Below are 21,836 nucleotides of genomic sequence, written 5' to 3'. Positions count from 1 at the left end.
GAAAAATTGGAAAACATTAGTTGGAGACTTGCAGCCAGAGAAGAATGCATGATTCAGTTTAAATGGTAGAAAAAATAATAAAAAATGAAAAACAATGGACAAGTCTACAAACAGGTGTACTGTATAATTTTCCTGAAATATAATTTGTCTCTCTCTAGTTCCCCATTTCTACCAAGAATAAAACATAAAAGGACCAATTTATTTGAAAAATAAATTTCAGTTCTAATATACTTGGCCTAATTTTTAGCATACAATTGTGACTGGCCATATAAGCTCTTTTAAAGTTGGTTTTCCTGGAATTTTAAAACTAAGCTTTACAGGTTAAATTTTTAAAAGCCTCCAAGGTAGGAAGTAAAGCCAAAGAGTCACAATCACATCACACTGTGTCTATAATCTCTGTATAAATTGAATCAGTTCCTTTTCTCTTAAGGTCCCAAAATATCTTGAATGAATATCCTGGACATATCAGAGAGTGGCATACTTTACTTACTGCAAGATCACAAACTTTGTAAGGGAACTGTGTAGACAAGGTATGAGGCCAGTCTTTCTAAGAAGTTTTTCATTGGATATATGAATTCAGTCCCAATTCCTCAAAAATGTTTGGTCATATCTGAAAATGTGTCATTCTAATCAAAGACTTGGTAAAATAACCAGTGTCTATAATTTTATACCCTTACAAAAGAAAAGATACTCTTACTAAACTTCTTCAAATGACTATATTGCCATAAATTTAAAAATAGAAATAGTTTCCAAATTTTGGAGAAATCAAATAAAAAGAAAGAAAAATGTATCAATTTTTCTCAAAAAGTATACTTTATCCAATTGTTAGCTATAAACAGTTCAAAAGAAAAAAAGGTATCTTGGCTCTGAAAAACAAAATATAAAAATAAGCAGCATGTTTCAATCAGAAAAGTCATAAAAATGTTATCCTAGTCCTCTATTAATTAGTTTCATGTCATTAACTCTTGTTCTGCTAGATATTGGATTAGCAATCTTCATAAAAGCATCAACTTTTTAGAGTTCTGGAAGTTTTACCCAACCCAATGGTATGATCTCAAAAATTATCAGAACCTAAGTTGAAGAGTATTTTTCAGTGTTCTTTCCATGAATTTCCTTGAAGAAGCCGCAAGTTATGGACTTTAGTCAATTATAAACTGCTTTTTTAAAACAATCAAAGTAAAACAATAATTGCCTGTGTATGATAAAAGACTCAGAATATCCATGATTAAAGACACAATTGGAAAGGAAATTCGGTTATTTCTGTGGCATACAATTATTTAACATAATAATCATAATTATTTCTGATAAAATGTACTAAGAAATAACAGAATTGTATGACTCTCATACAATTTTGGAATACATATTAATAACCCACTTATATAAGTTAAACACTAATATAAGTTAAACACTATTTTTTTATTTGATAATGCTTCCCATATGACTTTAACATACCATATAAGCCTAATACGTCTCTTTTGGATATCCAGGAGCCCTAAAATCTAAAATATTAATTTTAGGTAAAAAAGACCTAATTAAGACTTTCAAATTTAATTTTGGAGTTTATCAAGTATCAAAAGTTTAAAACACTTGCTCAAAATCAGATCACAGGTCACTATCAATTAATAATTTCCCCAACCATCAAAATCTATCTCAATCTCTCCCCTTTTCTTTTGCAGTTTATTTAATAGATAAAAATCTTTTACCATCTTTTATTAAGATTACACCAAAATCTTATTCAAAAGAGAAAACCAAGTTCTATCTTTTCATTACTGTATTATTAATGCTAAAGCTAATTTTAATAGAACTTTATAAATAGATTCATCCAATTTCAATCAGCTTTGAGCATGCACAATAAAATTTCCATATACCCTTTTAGAACCTATTACACTTTTTCCCATTTTCTTTCTTTTCCCAACTTTCTATATTCATTAAGTTTATTTACTTTTATTACTTCAATGTAAACAACTTTTAAAAATCTGTAAACAAGGAAAAGTTATTTTCCTTTTAACAAAAAGGTACATTTTCATGCCTTTTTGTAAACTTTCTTACCAAAAACACACCCAACTTTTCTTATGTACTTTGAATGCAGAAGGTTATATCTGGCATTTTACATTTATATATATATATATACACACACACACACACACACATATTTCATTTTTCATTATATTTATTGAAGTGTGTATATATATAATATATATATAATACACTTCACCACTATACAATTCATCCATACAACCAAAAACCACACATATATAAATATACATATATATGTATATACTCTCAGTGATCATCATTTTTAGTGAAAAACCTAGAAAATGAGAAATTTAATTTATGTACCAGATAGATGGAGAGCCCAGGACAAAGTACAGTGGAGTCAATGCCTGGAAGATCCAACCCCTCACAGCATGGCTAAGAAGCACAGCAGGATCAGGGAGAATGCGGCATGGATGCTGTCCCTAGGCCTCACCACGGTCACTTGTCTAAACCTCAGAATCAAAAGGCTGAAATTCAAAGACATAAGCTCTCTGAGAAAAAAATATCATGGAACTGAAAAGGAGGTAAAACAAAATACCAGAATAGAAGGCCCCACTGACTGTTCCCACCACAAAACACAAAGTTAACAGCTATTTACACAGAAAAAACAATCATCATAAGAACCAAAAATTAGGTGAGCACCCATAGAACCTGGTTTTAACTTCATATTGTTGAAAGAGGGTCTGGAGACATAGGGAAAACAGTCTTGAATCAGTGACACCACACGTTCCCCACTCCTTGAAGGAGTCGTGTGGAGTGGAGAGGCTCTCTGGAAACTGGTGGAGAGAGAACACAGCAAATTTGAGGCATTACACTCAGTGTTTCCCTGTCACAGCAGAATGGAAAACCAGACTAAACTCAGTGGACAGGTGCACATGAACACAGCATTTAAACTGGTCCTAATCAGAAAGGATTACTGATCTCAGTGGCCCCAACTCGAGTTCCCACAAACCTTACCACCAAGGGCTACAGTGTCCTTTGCCTCCAAGTAAACTTGAAAGGCAGCACAGACCACAAGGACTGCAACTCTTAGATCTTTTAGATGAGTCCTAGTGCTGAACTGGACCCAAAGATAGTGGACTAGGGGACACATGACCTACTGAATAAAAAGCTGGAATGACTAAGGGAGTGCTGGCATCACCCCTTGCGTAACCCCAGGCTACACAGCTCTCAGCTCTGAAAGAGGTCCTTTCCTTCTGTTTGAGGATACAAGAGGGAAGAGCAAGAATAACTTTGTTTTGCATCTTGGATACTAGCTCAGCCACAACAGGATAAGGCACCAGTCAGTGTTGTGAGGCCCCTGTTCCAAATGCTAGATACTAGATGACATTTCTATAAAACCCTGGGCCAGAGAAGAACACACTGCATTTGAAAAAAATTATCCACTTCAGGCAGCATTCATCACCTGATAGCTGAGGAGACCTTGGGTTCTGAATAACCAGCAACAATACCCAGGTAGTATATTGAGGGCTTTGCATGTGCCTCTGAGACCTGTTGACTTCAGGTGAGACTGAGCACATTACTAGCTGTAGTGGCTATAAGGCAAAACTCCTTCAGCTTGAGAAAAGCAAGGGGAAAAGTAAAGGGGACTTTGTCCTGCACCTTAGATACCAACACTACCATAGGAGGATAGAGCACCAAGTGAGCTCTTGAGGTCCCTGACTCCGGGACTTGACTCTTGGCTGTCATTTCTGGACTTGCATATAAGGCCAGAGGGGAGACCACTGCCCTGAAAGGTGAGTCCCAGGCCAGGCAGCATTCACTCTAAGCTGACTTTAGAGCCCTTGGACTTTTAAGGAACATCAGTGTAAGTCTGGCAGTACTTGTTGCCTGGGGTGGAGGCAACTATGGGGTTTAGCGCCTCTGCACTACTAGGGGAGGGAAGAGTGGAAAGAACTGCATCCTGTGGTTTGAGTAGCAGCTCACACATAGTACAGTAAAATACCAGGTAAACAGTTAATGTTTCTGACTCTAGTTCCTGACTTATAGAAGCACCTCTGAACCCACCTGGAGCCTAGGGAAACTCACTGTCCTGAAGAAAAAACACAGGCCTGGGTGACTTTTGCCACCAGCTAAATGTAAAGCCCCACACCCTTGAATAAACATAGGCAGTAACCAGGGAGTGGTTATAGAAAGCCTTGGGCAAGGCCCAGTGCTGTGTGGGGCTTTGGGTCTGACCCAGTGAATTCACAGTGGTGATGGACACAGAGGTGCTTGTGTCATCCCAGATTTAGGTAGCTGAGAATATAGAGAGAGACTCCATGGGTTCAGGAGAAAGTAATGAAAGAGAGTAAGAGTCTCTGCCTGGCAATCCAGAGCATTATCCTGGATCTTTGCCAAGACCATCAAATTATTAAGTCTATGTGCCTGTAAAAACCACAGCATTACTGGACTTAGGGTGCTCCCTAATGCAGATACAGCTTAGATCACACCACTGAAATTCTTTCAAAAGCCTGGAAAGACTTCCCAAGAAGAACAAGTACAAATAAGCACAGAAAGGGAAGATAATAATAAATATCTAACTACCCAATGCTCAGACACTGAAGAACATCTACTAGCATCAATGCCATTCAGGAAAAGATGACCTCACTAAATGAACCAAATAAGGCACTACGAACTAATCCTGGAGCGATAGAGACATGTAAACCTTCAGACAGAGAATTCAAAACAGCTGTTTTGAAGAAACTAAACTATATACAAGATTAGAGAAAAATTTCATAATTTTATTGGATAAACTGAACAGAGGTTGAAATAATTTTTTGAAAAATCAAGCAAAAATTCTCTAGTAGAAAAGTGCAATTGGCATACTGAACAATGCATCAGAGTTCTTTAATAGTACAATTAATCAACAGAAGAAATAAATAATGAATTTTAAGACAGGCTATTTGAAAATATGCAATCATTAGAGAGAAAGAAACAATAAAGCATGCCAACGGGAACTAGAAAATAGTCTCAAAAGGTCAAATCTAAGAGTTATTGGTCTTCAAAAGGAGATAAAGAAAGAGATAGGGGCAGAAAGTTTATTCAAAGGGATAACAGGGAACTTCCCAAACCTAGAGAAAGGTATCAATATCCATGAACAAGAAGATTATAGAAAACCAAGGAGATTTGCCTGAAGACATTTAACAGTCAAGCTCCATCTGGTGGCAGACTTACCAGTAGAAACTTTACAGGCCAGACACGAGTGGCATGGCATGTATAAAATGCTGAAGAAAAAAATAAAAAACCCTATTACCCTAGAATAGTATATCTGGCAAAAGATGTCTTTCAAACATGAAAGAGAAATAAAGACTTTCCAACATAAAAGATGATGAGGAATTCCTTCAACGCCAGACCTGTCCTACAAGGGATGCTAAAGGGAGAGCTTCAATCAGAAAACAAAGGATAAAATGAGCAATAGGCAATCACCTAAAAGTATAAAACTCACTGGTAATAGCAAGTACACAGGAAATGCAGAATACTATAACACTGTAACTGTGGTTTGTAAACTACTCCTACCCTAAGTAGAAAGACTAAATGATGAACCAATCAAAACAGTAACTACAAAAACTTTTAAAGATGTAGTAGGTACATTAAGATATAAAGAGAAACAACAAAATGTTAAAAAGCAGAGGAATAAAATTAAGGCATAAAGCTTTTATTCGATTCCCTTTTCATTTTTGTTTGTTTGTTTATGCAAAAAATTTAAAAGTTATTATCAGGTTAAAATAATAGGTTATAAGATAATATTTGCAAGCCCTGTCGTAACCTCAAATCAAAAAACATGCAACAGATACACACAAAATAAAAGGCAACAAACTAAATTATATCACCATAGAAAATCACCTTCACTAAAGCAGTTCAGAAATAAATTTTGAAAAGGAAGAGAAGAGTATAATAAAACTAGGAAACAAGTAGCAAAAGAGCAGAAGTAAGTCCTTCCAATAATAATGTTGAATGTAAATGGACTGAACTCTCCTCTCAGAAGAGCTTTAAATATAAAATATAATGAGGCATCTTAAGGAACTAGAAAAGCAAGAGCAAACCAACTCAGATTAAGTAGAAGAAAAGAAATAAATAAATAAAATTGAAATGAAATAAAATACAAAAGATCAATGAATCTAATAGTTGCTTATTCGAAAATTTAAACAATGTTGACAAAACTTTAGACAGACTTACTAAGAAAAAAAAGAAGATCCAAACAAAATCAGAAATTGAAAAGAAGACATTACAACTGGTACTACAGTAATTTAAAGGATTATTCGTGGCTACTATGAGCAAATATATGCCAATAAAATAGAAAATCTAAAAAAAAAAAAAAAAAAAAAAAGGACAAATTCCTGGAAATGCAAGCTACCAAGATTGAACCAGGAAGAAATCCAAAACCTGAACAGACTAATATCAAGTAATGAGATCAAAGCCATAATAAAAAGTCTCCAATTAGAAAAAAGTTTGGGACCTGATGGTTTCACTGCTTAATTCATCCAAACATTTAAAGAAGATCTAATATCAATCAAACTCGAACTATTCTAAAAAATAGAGGAGGGAATAATTACAAACAGATTCTGTGAGGACAGTAATTACCCTGATACTTAAACCAGACAAAGACACATCAAAAAAAGGAAAGCTACAGGTCAATATCTCTTGTGAGTATTGATGCAAAAATCCCCAACAAAATACTAGCAAATGAAATTCAACAATACATTGCAAAGATTATTTATGATTACCAGGGTTAAAGTAGGATTTAACCTTGGGATGAAAAGATGTTTGAACATACACAAATTAATCAATGTGATACATGAAGCCAACAGAATAAAGATCACTTCCACTGATTCTGAACAAAGTTGATAAAATTGAACATTACTTCATAATAAAAACCCTCAAAAAACTGGGTATCGAAGAGAGTTACCTCAACATAATTAAGGCCATTTACAACAGACCCACATATAGTATCATACTGAATGGAAAAAGACTGAAAGCCTTTTACATAACATCTGGAAGACAACAGAGATGCCCTGTGTCACCACTGTTGTTCAACATAGCACTGGGAGTCCTAGCTGGAGCAACCATAGAAGAGAAAGATATAAAGTGCCCCCAAACTAAAAAGGAAGAGGTCAAATTATCCCTGTTTGCAGATGATATGATTTTATATTTGGAAAAACCTAAAGATTCCTCTAGAAAATTATAAGAACTGATCAATTCAGTAAAGTTTCAGGATACAAAATCAATATACAAAAACCAGTAGCATTTCTATATGCTAGCAGTGAAAAATGTAAAATATAAATTAAAAACAATAGTCACAAGTAAAATTTAATATATAGGAAGTAACCAAAGAGTGAAAGATCTCTTAATGAAAATTGTAAAACTGAAGGAGACAAGAAAAAATTTTTTAAAAATTCTATGTTCATGGACTGGGAAAATCACTATTGTTAAAATGTCCATACTACCCAAAGCAATCTGCAGATTTAATGCAATCCCTATTAAAATATCAAAAACATTCTTCACAAAAATAGAACAAAAAATTGTAAAATTTATATGGAAACATCAAATGCCTGGAATAGCCAAAGCTATCCTGAACAAAATGAACAAAACTGGAAGATCACCTTACCTGACTTCAAATTATACTACAGAGCTATAGTAACCAAAAAAGCATGATGCTGCCATAAAAGCAGATACATCGATGAATGGAAAACTATAGAGAACCCAGAAACAAATCCACATACCTTCAATCAACTCATTTTTTACAAGGATGCCCAGAGCACATGCTGGGGAAAAGACAGTTTCTTCAATAAATGCTACAGGGAAAACTAGTTACATGTATTCAAAAGAATTAATCTAGACCTCTATACAAATTCAAAAGAATTAATCTAGACCTCTATACAAAAATCAAATCAAAATAGATTAAAGGCTTAAATTTAAGACCTCAAACAATAAAACTACTACAAGAAAATATTGGGAAAAATCTTCAGGACATTGGTCTGGGCAAAAATTTGTTGAGCAATATACAAGTGCAGGTAATCAAAGCAAAGATTGACAGATGTGATCACATTGAGTTAAAAAGCTTCTGCAGAGCAAAAGATACAATCAACAAAGTGAAAAGGCATTCACAAAATGGGATAAAACATTTGCAAACTACCCATCTGAGCAGGAATTCATAACCATAATATTTAAGGAGCCCAAACAACTCTATAAGTAAAAATCCAATAATCTGATTTAAAAAAGGGCAAAAATTTGAATAGACATTTCGTAAAAGATATACAAATAACAAATAAACATATGAAAAGGTGCTCAACATCATTAATTATTAAAGAAATGCTCTATCCTCTTTATGACAGAATAACACAGAAAAGACAAAGTCAAAGGAAAATACTATTTCTGGGAAAGAAGGGATCAAGAGTAGGAAAATTCATACCATAAAGTGCACCAGAGTTGCTACAACCAAGACTACTTACACTAATTGTGTTCTCTCACTATATGAAATTTTGCAGAAAATAAAGAGAATAACAGTGATTTTTACCATGTGCTTGGTAAGAAATTCTTACTCTTCTTCTGGCTTATTAGATTCTGAGTTTCATTCACTACAATTTCAGGAAGAGCAGAGCTTTGATATACTGTGCACGGTACCAAAACAGTAAGGGTCACGGGAAAACTTCCTCTTTACTCTCTGAAGTTTCACTAAAAAATCAACTTACAAATGGCAGATTAATTGGGAAAAAAAGGCGTACAAATTTATGAATGTGCACATGGGGGAGAACAATAGTTATTATCTCCTGGCCCCCTAATGGGGTTCAGAAGCTTTTATACCATCTTGAAGTTACTGAAAGAATTGGGGCTTGGCTTAAAAAAGTGCAAAATAATGTATTTTGCAGAAATTTGGATGAAAATGAAGGCCATTATTCTAAGTGAGGTGACTCAAGAATGGAAAACAAAATACTGCATGGTTGTACTTATCAGTGGAAGTTAAACTATGGGTACACAAAGCCATGCAGAGTGGTATAATGGACATTAGAGACTCAAAAAAAGAGTGACTGGGAGTGGGGTGATAGATTTTTTAAAAACCTACATATTGGGCACAGTGTACACTACTCAGTTTATGGGTACACTAAAACCTCAGACTTCACCACTTTACAATTCATCCATATAACCAAAAACCACATATATCCTAAAGTTATTGAAATAAAAAAGAATGGGCATGGCTGGGCACCATGGCTCAAGCCTGTAATCCCAGAACTTTGGGAGGCCAAGGTGGGATAATCGCTTGAGGTCAGGAGTTCCAGACCAGCATGGCCAATGTGATGAAACCTTGTATCTACTGAAAATACCCCAAAATTTAGCTGCATGTGGTGGTGCCTGCCAGTAGTGACAGCTATCGGGAAGGCTGAGGCTTGAGAATCACTTGAACCTGGGAGGCAGTGATTGCAGTGAGCCAACATTGTGTCTCTGTACTCCAGCCTGTGTGACCCAGGAGACTCCATCTCAAATAAAATAAAATAAAATAAAATAAAATAAAATAAAATAAAATAAAATAAAATAAAATAAAAAAGAATGGGTGCTTGGTTTCTGGAAAAACAAGTTATGGAAAAGATGAGAAGAGGAATTGTGTTGAGGAGCCATAAATGATTACTAGGGAGAATGAGTAGATCAGAGTACACAAATAGTTCTCTATGGAAATTGAATAATCCTCAGAGACGTATCTTTTAAATGGATCTGTTCTGGTGTGGTTATATAATTGGTCTTTTCTGCAATAGACAATAAGATAACTCACAGGGGAGAAGAAAAACAATTATTTTCCTTGGTAGGTCCAGACTTTAGACAGATACAGGAATTTCAGAAAACAATTTCATCCTTTGCTGTGGGAGAGACCAGTGGGTATGTCGGGATCAGGGAGATCATCATCAGTTTAGCACGTTATAGTGCCATATTTTGGGGTATCAGTTTCCGGGTCCTGACATTCCAACCTTCCAGTGGGGTTCAGCAGCTTATATACAATCTTGAAGTTACAGAAAGAATGGGGTCTGAGAGTATGACCAAAAACTGGTTAAGACAGTAAATCCGGTTATAGTGGCAAGACATATTATGAGATGAAAAGAAGAGGAGGTTTGCCTAGCAAAAGCATTCTTATGTAGATGAAAGCATAGAGGTAGCAGCCCTCAGAATAGAGGGGAATTGCTTCTTCAGACATTTAAATGTTTCAAACTCTCAGTTGATCTTTCCTAGATAAAGGGAAACTTCAGGGAAAAATCTGGCTGCATTAGTACAGATTCTCTACAGATGCAAATCTCCCTCAAAAAACAAGGAAGATTACTTCTGTTTGCCGGCTTTCTGAACCACCATCTCAAAATATGTCAAAGTAATGTATTTTGGGGTAAAATACTTAATTTCTTTCAATAGTAACATATGAAAGAGAAAATATGAATGTCTTATAAGCTAACTTGAAAATAATATTTTTTTAAATGAGTACCGAAGATTGTGCACCATGGGAGACCATTAGTTATAAGGAAGTGCCCAGAGTATGTCAGCAGAAGCCTTCAAAAGTTTATTGGTGGCTGCTACAGTCTTAAGTTAAGCAGGGTATCAAAAAGACACCGTAATAAGCTATTAGTCACTGGTGGTTTCTACGTAGCTGAGTTGAAACAGCAAAGGCCTGACTTGATCACTCTGAATAAATAGAGAGAAAGAGGTTTACAGTAGTTAGATGTCAGGGAAGAGGATATTGAAAAGCTAACTTTAGTTTGCAAAATTCTAGTTTCCAGTTCAGTTTGGGATTCCAATAGAGGGTTTTTTCAGTGAGAACTTAGTTAAGTTATAAATAGAACTCTTAGTTTATTAAACTTATTTTTCTTTATAAATGACCACGTCTCAGGTATTTCTTCATAGCAGTATGAAAATGGACTAATACAGTAAATTGGAACTGGGAGTGGGGCACTGCTACTAAGATAACTAAAATGTAAAAATGACTTTTGAACTGAGACAGGCAGAGGTTGAAACAGTTTGGAGGGTTCAGAAGAAGACAGGAAGACGAGGGAAAGTTTGGAGCTTCCTAGAGACTTGTTGAATGGTTTTGACCAAAAATGCTGATACTGATATGGAAAATGAAGTCCAGACTAAGGTGGTTTCAGATGAAGATGAGGAACTTACTGGAAACTGGAGCTAAGGTGATCCTTGCTATGCTTTAGCAAAGAGACTGGTGGCATTTCGTCCCTACCCTAGAGATCTGTGGAACTTTGAACTTGAGAGAGATGATTTAGGGTATCTGGTGGAAGAAATTTCTAAGCAGCAACCCATTCAAGAGACTGCCTGGGTTCTCTTTAAAGCATTCAATTTTATTCATTCACAAAGATATGGTTTGGAATTGGAGCTTACATTTAGAAGGGAAGCAGAGCATAAAAATTTGGAAAATTTGCAGCCTGACAATGTGAAAGAAAAAAAAAAAAAAAAAAGGAGAAATTCAAGCCAGCTGCAGAAATTTGTGTAAGTAATAAGGAGCCAAATGTTAATAATGGATAATAGGGAAAATGTCTCCAGGGTATGTCAGAGTTCTCCACAGCAGCCCCTCCCATCGCAGGCCCAGAAGCCTAGGAGGAAAACATTGTTTTGTGAGTCAGACCCAGGGCCGTGCTGCTTTGTGCTAGGTGCCCTGCATCCTAACCATGGCTAAAAGATGCCAACATAAAGCTCAGGCCATTCCTTCAGAAGAAGTAAACCCTAAGCCTTGGCAGCTAAAACATGATGTTGGGCCTGTGGGTGCAGAAAAGTCAAGAATTGAGGTTTGGGAACCTCCACCTAGATTTCAGAAGATGTATGGAAACACCTGAATGGCTAGGCAGAGGTGTGCTGCAGGGGCAGAGCCCTCATGGATAAATTCTGCTAGAGCAGTGTGAAAGAGAAAGGTGGGGTGTGAGCCCCCACACAGAGTCCCCACTGGGGCACCGCATAGTGAGGCTGTGAGACGAGGGCCACCTTCCTCCAAACCTGAGAGTGGTAGATTCTCCAACAGCTTGCACTGTGCACCTGGAAAAGCCGCAGACACTCAATGCCAGCCAGTGAAAGCAGCCAAGAGGGGAACTGTACCCTGCAAAGTCACAGATAAAGAGCTGGGAGCTCTTTTCCATGGGAGCTCACCTCTTGCATCAGTGTAACCTGCATGTGAGACATGGATTCGAAGGAGATCATTTTGGAGCTTTAAGATTTGACTGCCCCACTGGATTTTGGACTTGCATGGGGCTGGTACCCCTTTCTTTTTGGCCAATTTCTCCCATTTGGAATGGGTGTATTTACCCAATGCTTATACCCCCATTGTATCCAGGAAGTAACTAACTGGCTTTTGATTTTATAGGCTCATAGGCAGAAGGGACTTGACTTATCTCAGATGAAACTTTGAATTGTGGACTTTTGAGTTAATGGTGAAATGAGTTAAGACTTTGGGGGACCATTGGGAAGGCATAAGTGTTTTTGAAATGTGAGGACATAGGACATGAGATTTGGGAAGGGCCAAGGATGGAATGATATGGTTTGGCTGTGTCACTACCCAAATCTCATCTTGAATTGCAACTCCCCTAATCCCCACATGTTGTGGAGGGACCCGGTGGGAGGTAATTGAATCAAAGGAAAGGGTTTTTGTCATGCTGTTCTCATGATAGTAAATAAGTCTCATGAGATCTGATGGTTTTATACAGGGCAGTTGCCCTGTACAAGCTCTCTTGCCTGCCACCATGTAAGACGTGTCTTAGCTCCTCCTTCACATTCTGCCGTGATTGTGAGGCCTCCACAGCCACGTGAAACTGTGAGTCCATTAAACCTCTTTTTCTTTATAAATTACCCAGACTTGAGTATTGCTTCACAGCAGTATGAAAATGAACTAATACACATGCAACATGAGAAATCTCATTGAAGCAATCTTGGAAAATGCAGTTTGGCTCACTATGCCATCTGATGGTAAATAATATTATGGCATTTGCTACATGTGTTAAATATAAAAATCTCAGAACGTATATACTCTTCAAGTATAAATTAACTTCTATTTAATACAAAAGAAAGAAAGAAACTCACCTTTGACTCATAGCATGAGTAAAAATGTTGATATATTAAATGTATGTATTTGATATATTAAAATGTATAGCATTTCATCCCCAAGTTACCTTCAAACTCTTTTTCTCCTCTCTCCAAGAGTTATATTTAACCCAATACTATAGAAATTTAGATGTAAAAACCCAATACTACAGAAATTTAGATGTAAAAACTTTTTTCAACTTGATAATTCTTTGATCTGGCATTGAAAAATTACATATATCTCTGTTTCTGCACTGGAATAGAAAGGATATACTTGCTGCTAACTGAATATTTTTCACAACTAGTAATATAAAATAGAGAAGAAATAATTTATACCTAATACTAATGCAATATTCATTGAATGAATGGTCTGCTTGAGAATACATTTCCTTACACTTCTCTGAATCAAAGTAAGAGTAGAGGTTTTCTATTGATATCACAAATTACCAGCAATGAAAGAAATACATTAACTGCAAACTAACTGTTATTTATTCTACAAGTACTTATTAAGTATCTATTATGTGTCAGACACTGCTCCAGGTATGTAGGATGTAGTATTGAACAAATCAGAAGGCTTTTCATCATGGAGTTTAAATTCTAATGAAGAGGACAGGGATGACAGACAATGAATAATAAAGAGATTAATGCCTAACCAAATGTTATATAGTAATGAGCACCCTGAATACAAATAAAATAAGGCAAGATGATAGAGGGTAATGTATGTTGGTGACTATTTTAGGATGGTCAGAGATGGCCTTTCTGAAAAGATGACATTTGAGCAATGTACAACATTAGAAACTATTTCAATTATAATTATCTAGATTTCAATATAAAAATCTCAGAACGCATGTACTCTTAAAGTATAAATTAACTTCCATTTAATACAAAACAGAGAAAGAAACCCACCTTTGACTCATAGCATGAGTAACAGTCATAAACATACAAGTTAGAAATCATGTAAAAATGAATCAAAAAGAACTTGCCATGAGAAATGCAACTGACCTAAGCTTTTCTTAAAACTTCAAAAGAGTTAGTTTGAGCAGTGTTTCTTAATTTGCTGCACATTTAATTCTCTGGAAGACTTAAAAATTTACTGATGTCTGGGTCCCACAAATAGAAATCTGATTTTATTGGACTGGGGAGCTATCTGAAACTTACAGTTTTTTTAAACTCCCCAGTTGATTATAATCTGCATCCAAGGTTGCAAAGCATTGATTTATAAAGTATTCAAGAAACTACACATGGAATTTAAACATTTAAATTTAATCATATTTCTCCATTCTTACCTACTTTCTGGTGAAGATACTAATCATCAGTGAAGTGGACAATAGGTATGCAAAGGCTGAGAAGAATGTGAAGGTTCTTAGATTATTCTTGAAAAATCAAAAGTAGCTACAGTGCAAACTTTCTCTGTCAAACACATGTGCAACAACATTGAAGTAAAACCTAACACTGAAGATCATTTCTACATGTCTAGACTATCCTAAGCAATGCCTCAATTATGCAGGTGAAAAAGTTCAAGACAGTCATCTCTTTATTCATCCCATTATTATCACTGTTCTTCATCATATGTTTATCCCAGGAGCTACAGTGAAGAGTTTATCCCAAGCGCAAGCTTAGTATTTATTTAGATCTCTGAAAAAGTGTTCCACCAGTGTAAAAGTCAAAATATCTCTATTCTTTAAAAAAAAAAGTCTTATTTTTTCAAGTGAAATTACGAATCTGTTCTTCACCCAAGATTAAAACTCCAGAGTTTAAGTGGGTAAAGTGTTATTTCAGACAAATCATCTGCAACACTTAGAGCATGTGCAACTTTCAAAACTTAAAATACTCTTGGAGAAAAGTTACTTGGAGAAAAACAGTACCTGGTTTAAACTTGCATCATTAGCACCTACTTTTTGAGTAATCATCTCAATCAGGCATAGAAAGAAAACAAAATTGACTGTAATACTCCTGTGGGTGGGAGAAAAAGATAGGTAACAGCTGTTTTCTTCTATAATCATCTTACACCTATAGATTAACTGAAAGCTTTTTGATATTTCAGAAACATGTCCAGGGTATACTACAAACTAAATAAGTGACCCATTCTGTTATTACCATCTCTATTCAGCTAAACGCTTTCTGCCAAGAAAGTAACATAAAACTATATTTAAGGTATACCATAAAAACATCTTGTTTTTTTTTTTTTGAGATGGAGTTTCACTCTTGTTGTTCAGACTGGAGTGCAGTGGTGAGATATTGGCTTACTGCAACCTCTGCCTCCCAGGTTCAAGTGATTCTTCTGCCTCAACCTCCTGAGTAGCTGGGATTGCGGGTGCCTACCGCCATGCCCAGCTAATTTTTGTATTTTTGGTAGAGATGGGGTTTCACCATGTTGGCCAGGCTGGTCTCAAACTCCTAACCTCAGACGATTCACCTGCCTTGGCCTCCCAAAGTGCTGAGATTACAAGTGTGAGCCACGGAGCCTGGCCCATAAATACATCTTATGCAAAGTTTTCAAGATTGATCTTATGATTATTTTGAATAAAAAGAAAAACTCATTTCTACAAATGGACTTTCATATCAAAAGAAGTAAGGTTTAAAAATGTAAACATATAATCATTCCCAATAATATCCATCATGGTATTTTATTATTTTTTTTTTGGGGGGGGCAGAGTTTTGCTCTTATTGCCCAGGCTGGGGTGCAATGGTGGAATCTCACCTTATTGCAACCTCCACCGCCCTGGTTCAAGTGATTCTCCTGCCTCAGCCTCCCAAGTATCTGAGTTTACAGGCATGCACCCCCATGCTGGTTGATTTTTTGTATTTAGTGGAGACGAGGTTTCACCATGTTGGTCAGGTTGGTCTTGAGCTCCTAACCTCAGATGATCCACCCTCCTCGGCCAGCCAAAGTGCTGGGATTACAGGCATGTGCCACCACACCTGGCCCATCATGGTCATTAAAATGTCAAATGTAGACTATACTTATTTTTTAAGCCAATTAATAACTTTTATTTTTCAAACTAGTTTATTAAAGTTTGGTGTGTTTTTTTTCTTTTAAGTAATATTTTGAACTTAGTCAATGAAATGCTAGGAAATTCTTTTGTTTTTCTGACCAAATTTATCTTTCTGTGTGCAGATAGGACATCTTTAGCTAAGCAATTCGATTCTCTCATCTCTGTCTTCCCATATTTTCAGGTAGTATCTAAGGTTTCCCCTGTTTACTTTTTATAAAACATGTCCAGAAAATGAATGAAAAGTTAAAACTATGTCCAAAGCAAAATATAATGCCTTAGAAATTATTTCTTTTATACAACTACCTCACAATAATAGGTACATCTGGAATAGAAATTTATAATTACTGAGCACCTATTCAATTCATTATTTTTACTTATAGGTGAGAAACCTAAGATTGAAAAAATTTTTCTTCTCCAAGATCACACAGCCAGTTGGTGAGAGGACTAATATTCAAATTCAGATCAGATTCAGATATATTCCATTTTATATATGTACCACATTTTCTTTATTACATATTTAAATCCTGAACATTCAGACTCCAAATTCATATTATTTCCACTGAACCACATTGACATTACCATCTATTTTTAACCTTACTGGCAGAAGTCGGGGTGGAATGGGAGAGAAAGATTGGGGACATAAATACAAACCACTCCTGGAATTCTAAAAATGATTCTGATTTTATTCTCTACTGTTATAAGAATATGTATCCTGTTTTGTAACTATGTAAAACTTAAAGTGTGTTGTATGGGAACTATTTCCTTTTTTACATTTAATAACTGTTTTATTTTATTTTAAAAATATCTTCAATTTGTGTGGGTATATTGTAGGTGTACATATTTATGTGGTACATGTCATGTTCTGATACAGGTATGCAATGCATAGTAATCACATCATAGAAAACTGGCTATCCATCTCCTTAAGCATTTATCTTTTGTGTTACAAACAATCCAATTATATACTTTCACTTATTTTAAAATGTAAAATTAAATTATTATTGGCTATAGTAAACCTGGTGTGCTATCAAATAGTATGTCTTATTCATTCTTTCTATTTGTTGTACCCATTAACCACCCCACCATCCCAGAAGCCCCCAACTACCTTTCCTAGACTATGGTAACCATCCTTCTACTCTCTATGTCCATGAGTTTAATTGTTTTGATTTTAGGATCCCACGAATAAGTGAGAATATGAGATGCTTTTCTTTCTGTACCTGGCTTATTTCACTTAACATAATGATCTCCAGTTCCATCATGTTGTTCCAAATGAGTGGATCTCATTCTTTTTTGGGCTAAATAGTTCTCTATTGTGTATATGTACCACATTTTGTTTATACATTCATCTGCTGATGGACACTTAGGTTGCTTTCAAAACTTGGCTATTGTGAACAGTGATGCAACAAACAGGAGTACAGATACCACTTTGAGATACTGGTTTTCTTTCTTCTGTGTATATACACAGCATTGTGATTGCTGGATCATATGGTAGCTCTATTTTTAGTTTTTTGAGAAACGTCCAAACTATTCTCCATAGTGCCCATACTAATTTACTTTCCAACCAATGGTGTACAAGGATTCTCTTTTATGCACATCCTCTCTAGCATTTGTTATTACCTGTCTTTTGGATGTAAGCCACTTTGACTGGGGTAAGAAAATATCTCATTGTAGTTTTGATTTGCATTTTGCTGATGATCAATTATGTTGACCAACCTTTAATATGCCTGTTTGCCATTTCTATGTCTTCTTTGAGAAATGTGTATTCAAATCTTTTTTTAAAATCATATTATTAGATTTATTTCTATAGAGTTGTTTGAGTTTTGTATAGCTTATGTTTATTATTCCTTTGTCAGATTGGGAGGTTTCAAATATTTTCTCCCATTCTGTTGGTTGTCTCTTTAACATGTTGATTGCTTACTTTGTTGTATATAAGTTTTAACCTTAATGTGATCCCATTTTTTTTTATTTTTGGTTTGGTTGCCTGTGCTTGTGTGGTATTGTTCAAGAAACCTCGATGAGACCAATGTCTTGGAGATTTTTCCCCAATGTTTTCTTGTAGTAGTTTTATAGTTTGCAGTCTCAGATTTAAGTTTTTAATCCATTTTGATTCGATTTCTATATATGAAGAGAGACAGGGGTGTAGTTTCATTCTTCTCCATATGGAGATCCAGTTTCCCCAGAACCATTCATTGAAAAGACTGTCTATTCCCCCCCGTGTACGTTCTTGGCAAATTTCTTGAAAGTGGGTTTACTGTAAGTGTGTGCATTTCCTTCTGGGTTCTCTACTCTGTACCATTGGTCTATGTATCTGTTTTCATGCCACTACCATGCTGTTTTGGTTATATAAATCTGAAGTATAATATGAAGTCAGGTAATGTGATTTTTTTCAGTTGTTTTCTTTTTGCTCAGGAGAGCTTGGCTACTCTGGGTTTTTGTGGTTTCATATAAATTTTAGGATTTTTTTTTCTATTTCTGTGAAATATACCATTGATATTGCATTGAATCTGTAGATTGCATTGAATCTTTAGATTGCTTTGGGTAGCATGGACATGTTAACAATATTGATTCTTCCAATCTATCAACATAAAATATTTTTCCATTTTTGGTGTCCTCTTCAATTTCTTTCATCAGTGTTTTATAGTTTTTATTACAGAGACATTTCACTTTGGTAATTTCTAGATATGTAATTTTAGTTGTGGCTATTGTAAATTGAATTCCTTTTTTATTTCTTTTTCAGGTTTTTCACTAGTAGCCTATACAAATGCTACTGATTTTTATACATTGATTTCATATCCTGCATATTTGCTGAAATTATTTTATCAGTTCTAATAGTTTCCTTATGGAGTCTTTAGGGTTTTTCAAACATAAGATCATGTTATTTGCAAACAAGTATAATTTGACTTATTTCTTTCTGATTTGGATGCTCTTTAGATCTTTATCTTGTCTGACTGCTCTAGCTGGGACTCCTAGTACTATGTTGAATAACAGTGCTGAAAGTGGACATTCTTATTATGTTTCAAATCTTAGAGGAAAGTTTTTCCGTTTTCTTCCCCATTCAGTATGATACTAGCTATGTGTCTGTCATATATGACTTTAATTATGTTGAGGTATGTTTATTATCTACTCCATTTTCTGACAGTTTTTATTATAAAGAGATGATGAATTTTATCAAATGCTTTTTCATCATAAATTAAAATGTTCATATGGTTTTTATCTATCATTCTGTTGATGATGATGTATCACATTGATTGAAGAGTGCATTTTGAACCATCCTTGCATCCCAGAGATAAACGTTGCTAGGTCATGATGAATTATCTTTGTAATGTATTGTTGAATTTGGTAGTATCTTGCTGTGTATTTTTGCATCAAAATTTATCAGAGATATTGGCTTGTGGTATTGTTTATTGATGTGTCTTTGTCTGGTTTTTGTATGAGGGTAATACTGGCATTGTAGAATGAGTTAGGAAGGATTTCCTCCTCTTCTATTTTTCAGAAAATATTGAGTCATATTGGTTTTAGTTCTTCTTTAAGTGTTTGGTAGAATTCACCAGGGAAGCCATCAGGTCCCTGGATTTTCTTTAGTGGGAGACATGTTATTATGGCTTTGATCTTTTTACTTTTTACTGGTCTGTTCAGGTTTTGGATTTCTTTCTGGTTCAATCTTGGTAGGGTGCATGTGTCTAAGTATTTTCCAATTTATTGCATATAGATTTTCATAGTAGCCACTAATGTTCCTTTGAATTTATGCAGTGCCAGTTGTAATGTCTCTTTTTGGTCATTTTTGGTTTTATTTCTTTGGATTGTCTCTTTTCTTAGTCTGACTAAATGTTTGTCAATTTTGTTTAACTTTTCAAAAAGGCAACTTTTTGTTTCATTGAGCTTTTGTATTACCTTTTTATTTCAATTTCATTTATTTATTCTCTGATCTTATTATTTCTCATCTTCTAGTAATTTGGGGTTTTGTTTGCTGTTGCCTTTCTAGTTCTTTAAGATGTACTGTTAGATTGTTTATTTGAAGTTTTTCCCCCTTTTTAGGAACTTGTAAATATAAACTTCCCTCTGAGTACTGCTTTTGCTTTACCCAGTAGGTTTTGATATGATATGTTTCCATTATGATTTGTTACAAAATATTTTTCAATTTTCTACTTAATATCTTCATTGACCCATTGGTCATCCAGGAGCATATTATTTAATTTCCATGTATTTTTATAGTTTCCAAAATTGCCCTGTTATTGCTTTGCAGTTTCATTGCATTGGGGTCAGAGATGATGCTTGATACTATCTAATTTTTTTGAATTTTTAAAGATGTTTTGTGGCCTTATATATGGTTTATTCTTGGGAATAATCCATATGCTGAGGAAAAGAGTGTGTATTCTGCAGCTGTTGGATGAAGTGTTCTGTACATATCTATTAGATTCATTTGGTCTATAGTGCAGATTGAGTCCCATGTTTCTTTTTTTTATCTTCTTTCTCTTTGGAAAATTGTTTCATTGTGGAAAGTGGGGGATTTAAGTCTCCAACTATTATTGTATCAGGGCCTATCTCTCTCTTTAGCTCTAACAATATTTGCTTCATATATCTGAGTGTTCCAAGGTTGGATGTGTGTGTGTGTGTATATATATATATATATATTTCATTTATCTTCTTGCTCTATTGACCCCTTTATCATGTAACTTTCTTTGTCTGATCTCATAGTTTATGTCTTTAGATCTATTTTTTACTGATATAAGTATAGTGACTCAAACTCTATTTTTATTTCCATTGGCATAGGATACATTTTTCCATCTCTTTCTTTCAGTGTATATGTGTATTTATAGATGAAGTGTATCTCTTGCAGGCAACAAATCAGTAGGTCTTGTTTTCTCATACATTAAGCCATTCTATGTCTTTTGATTGGAAAGTTTAGTCCGTTTACATTAAAAGTTATTATTGAGAAGTAAGGACTTATTCCTGCTCTTTTGTTACTTGTTTTCTTGTTGTTTTGTACTCTTCTCTTCCTTTTTTCACTTCTTCCTGTCTTTCTTTAGTGAAGTTCATATTCTATGACTATATGATTTAGTTTCTGGCTTTTTATTTTATGTATATTTGCTGTATGTTTTTTTGAAGTTACCATGAAGTTAGAAAATACTATCTTATAACACATTATTTCAACCTGAAAACAACTTAACTATTTGCATAAAACAGAAATATGCAAAAAATTAAGAAATCTCTGCACCTTAACTTTGTCCCCCTATTTTTTAAACTTTTTGTTTTATTAATTTATATCTTATTCTACTGTGTATGTCTTAAAATGTTGTTTTAGTTATTATTTTTTATTGGTTTATCATTTACTCTTTCCATTTAGGATAAGAGTAGTTTACACACCACAGTTACAGTGTTATGATATTCTGTGTTTTTCTGTGTACTTTCTAACACCAGTGAGTTTTCTACCTTCAGGTGATTACTTATTGCTCATTAACATCCATTTATTTCTGATTGAAATATTCCATTTAGCACTTCTTTTAGGTCAGGTCTGGTGTTGATAAAATTTTTCAGTTGGTATTTGTCTTGGAAAGTCTTTATTTCTTCTTCATGTTTAAATAATATTTTCACTGGATACACTATTCTAAGGTAAAAGCTTTTTTTTTTTTTCTTCAGCACTTTAAATACATCACAACATTCTAACATTTCTAATGAAAATTCTCCTGCCAGATGTATTGGAGCTCCATTTTATGTTAGTGTTTTTTTGTTTTGTTTTGTTTTTTTTCTGTATTGCTTTTTTTTTAGAATTCTTTCTTT

The sequence above is a fragment of the Macaca thibetana genome, chromosome X, assembly GCF_024542745.1.
Source record: "Macaca thibetana thibetana isolate TM-01 chromosome X, ASM2454274v1, whole genome shotgun sequence".
Classification (NCBI taxonomy): domain Eukaryota; kingdom Metazoa; phylum Chordata; class Mammalia; order Primates; family Cercopithecidae; genus Macaca; species Macaca thibetana.
The sequence above is the reverse complement of the archived record's forward strand: the minus strand, read 5'-3'. Positions refer to the sequence as shown.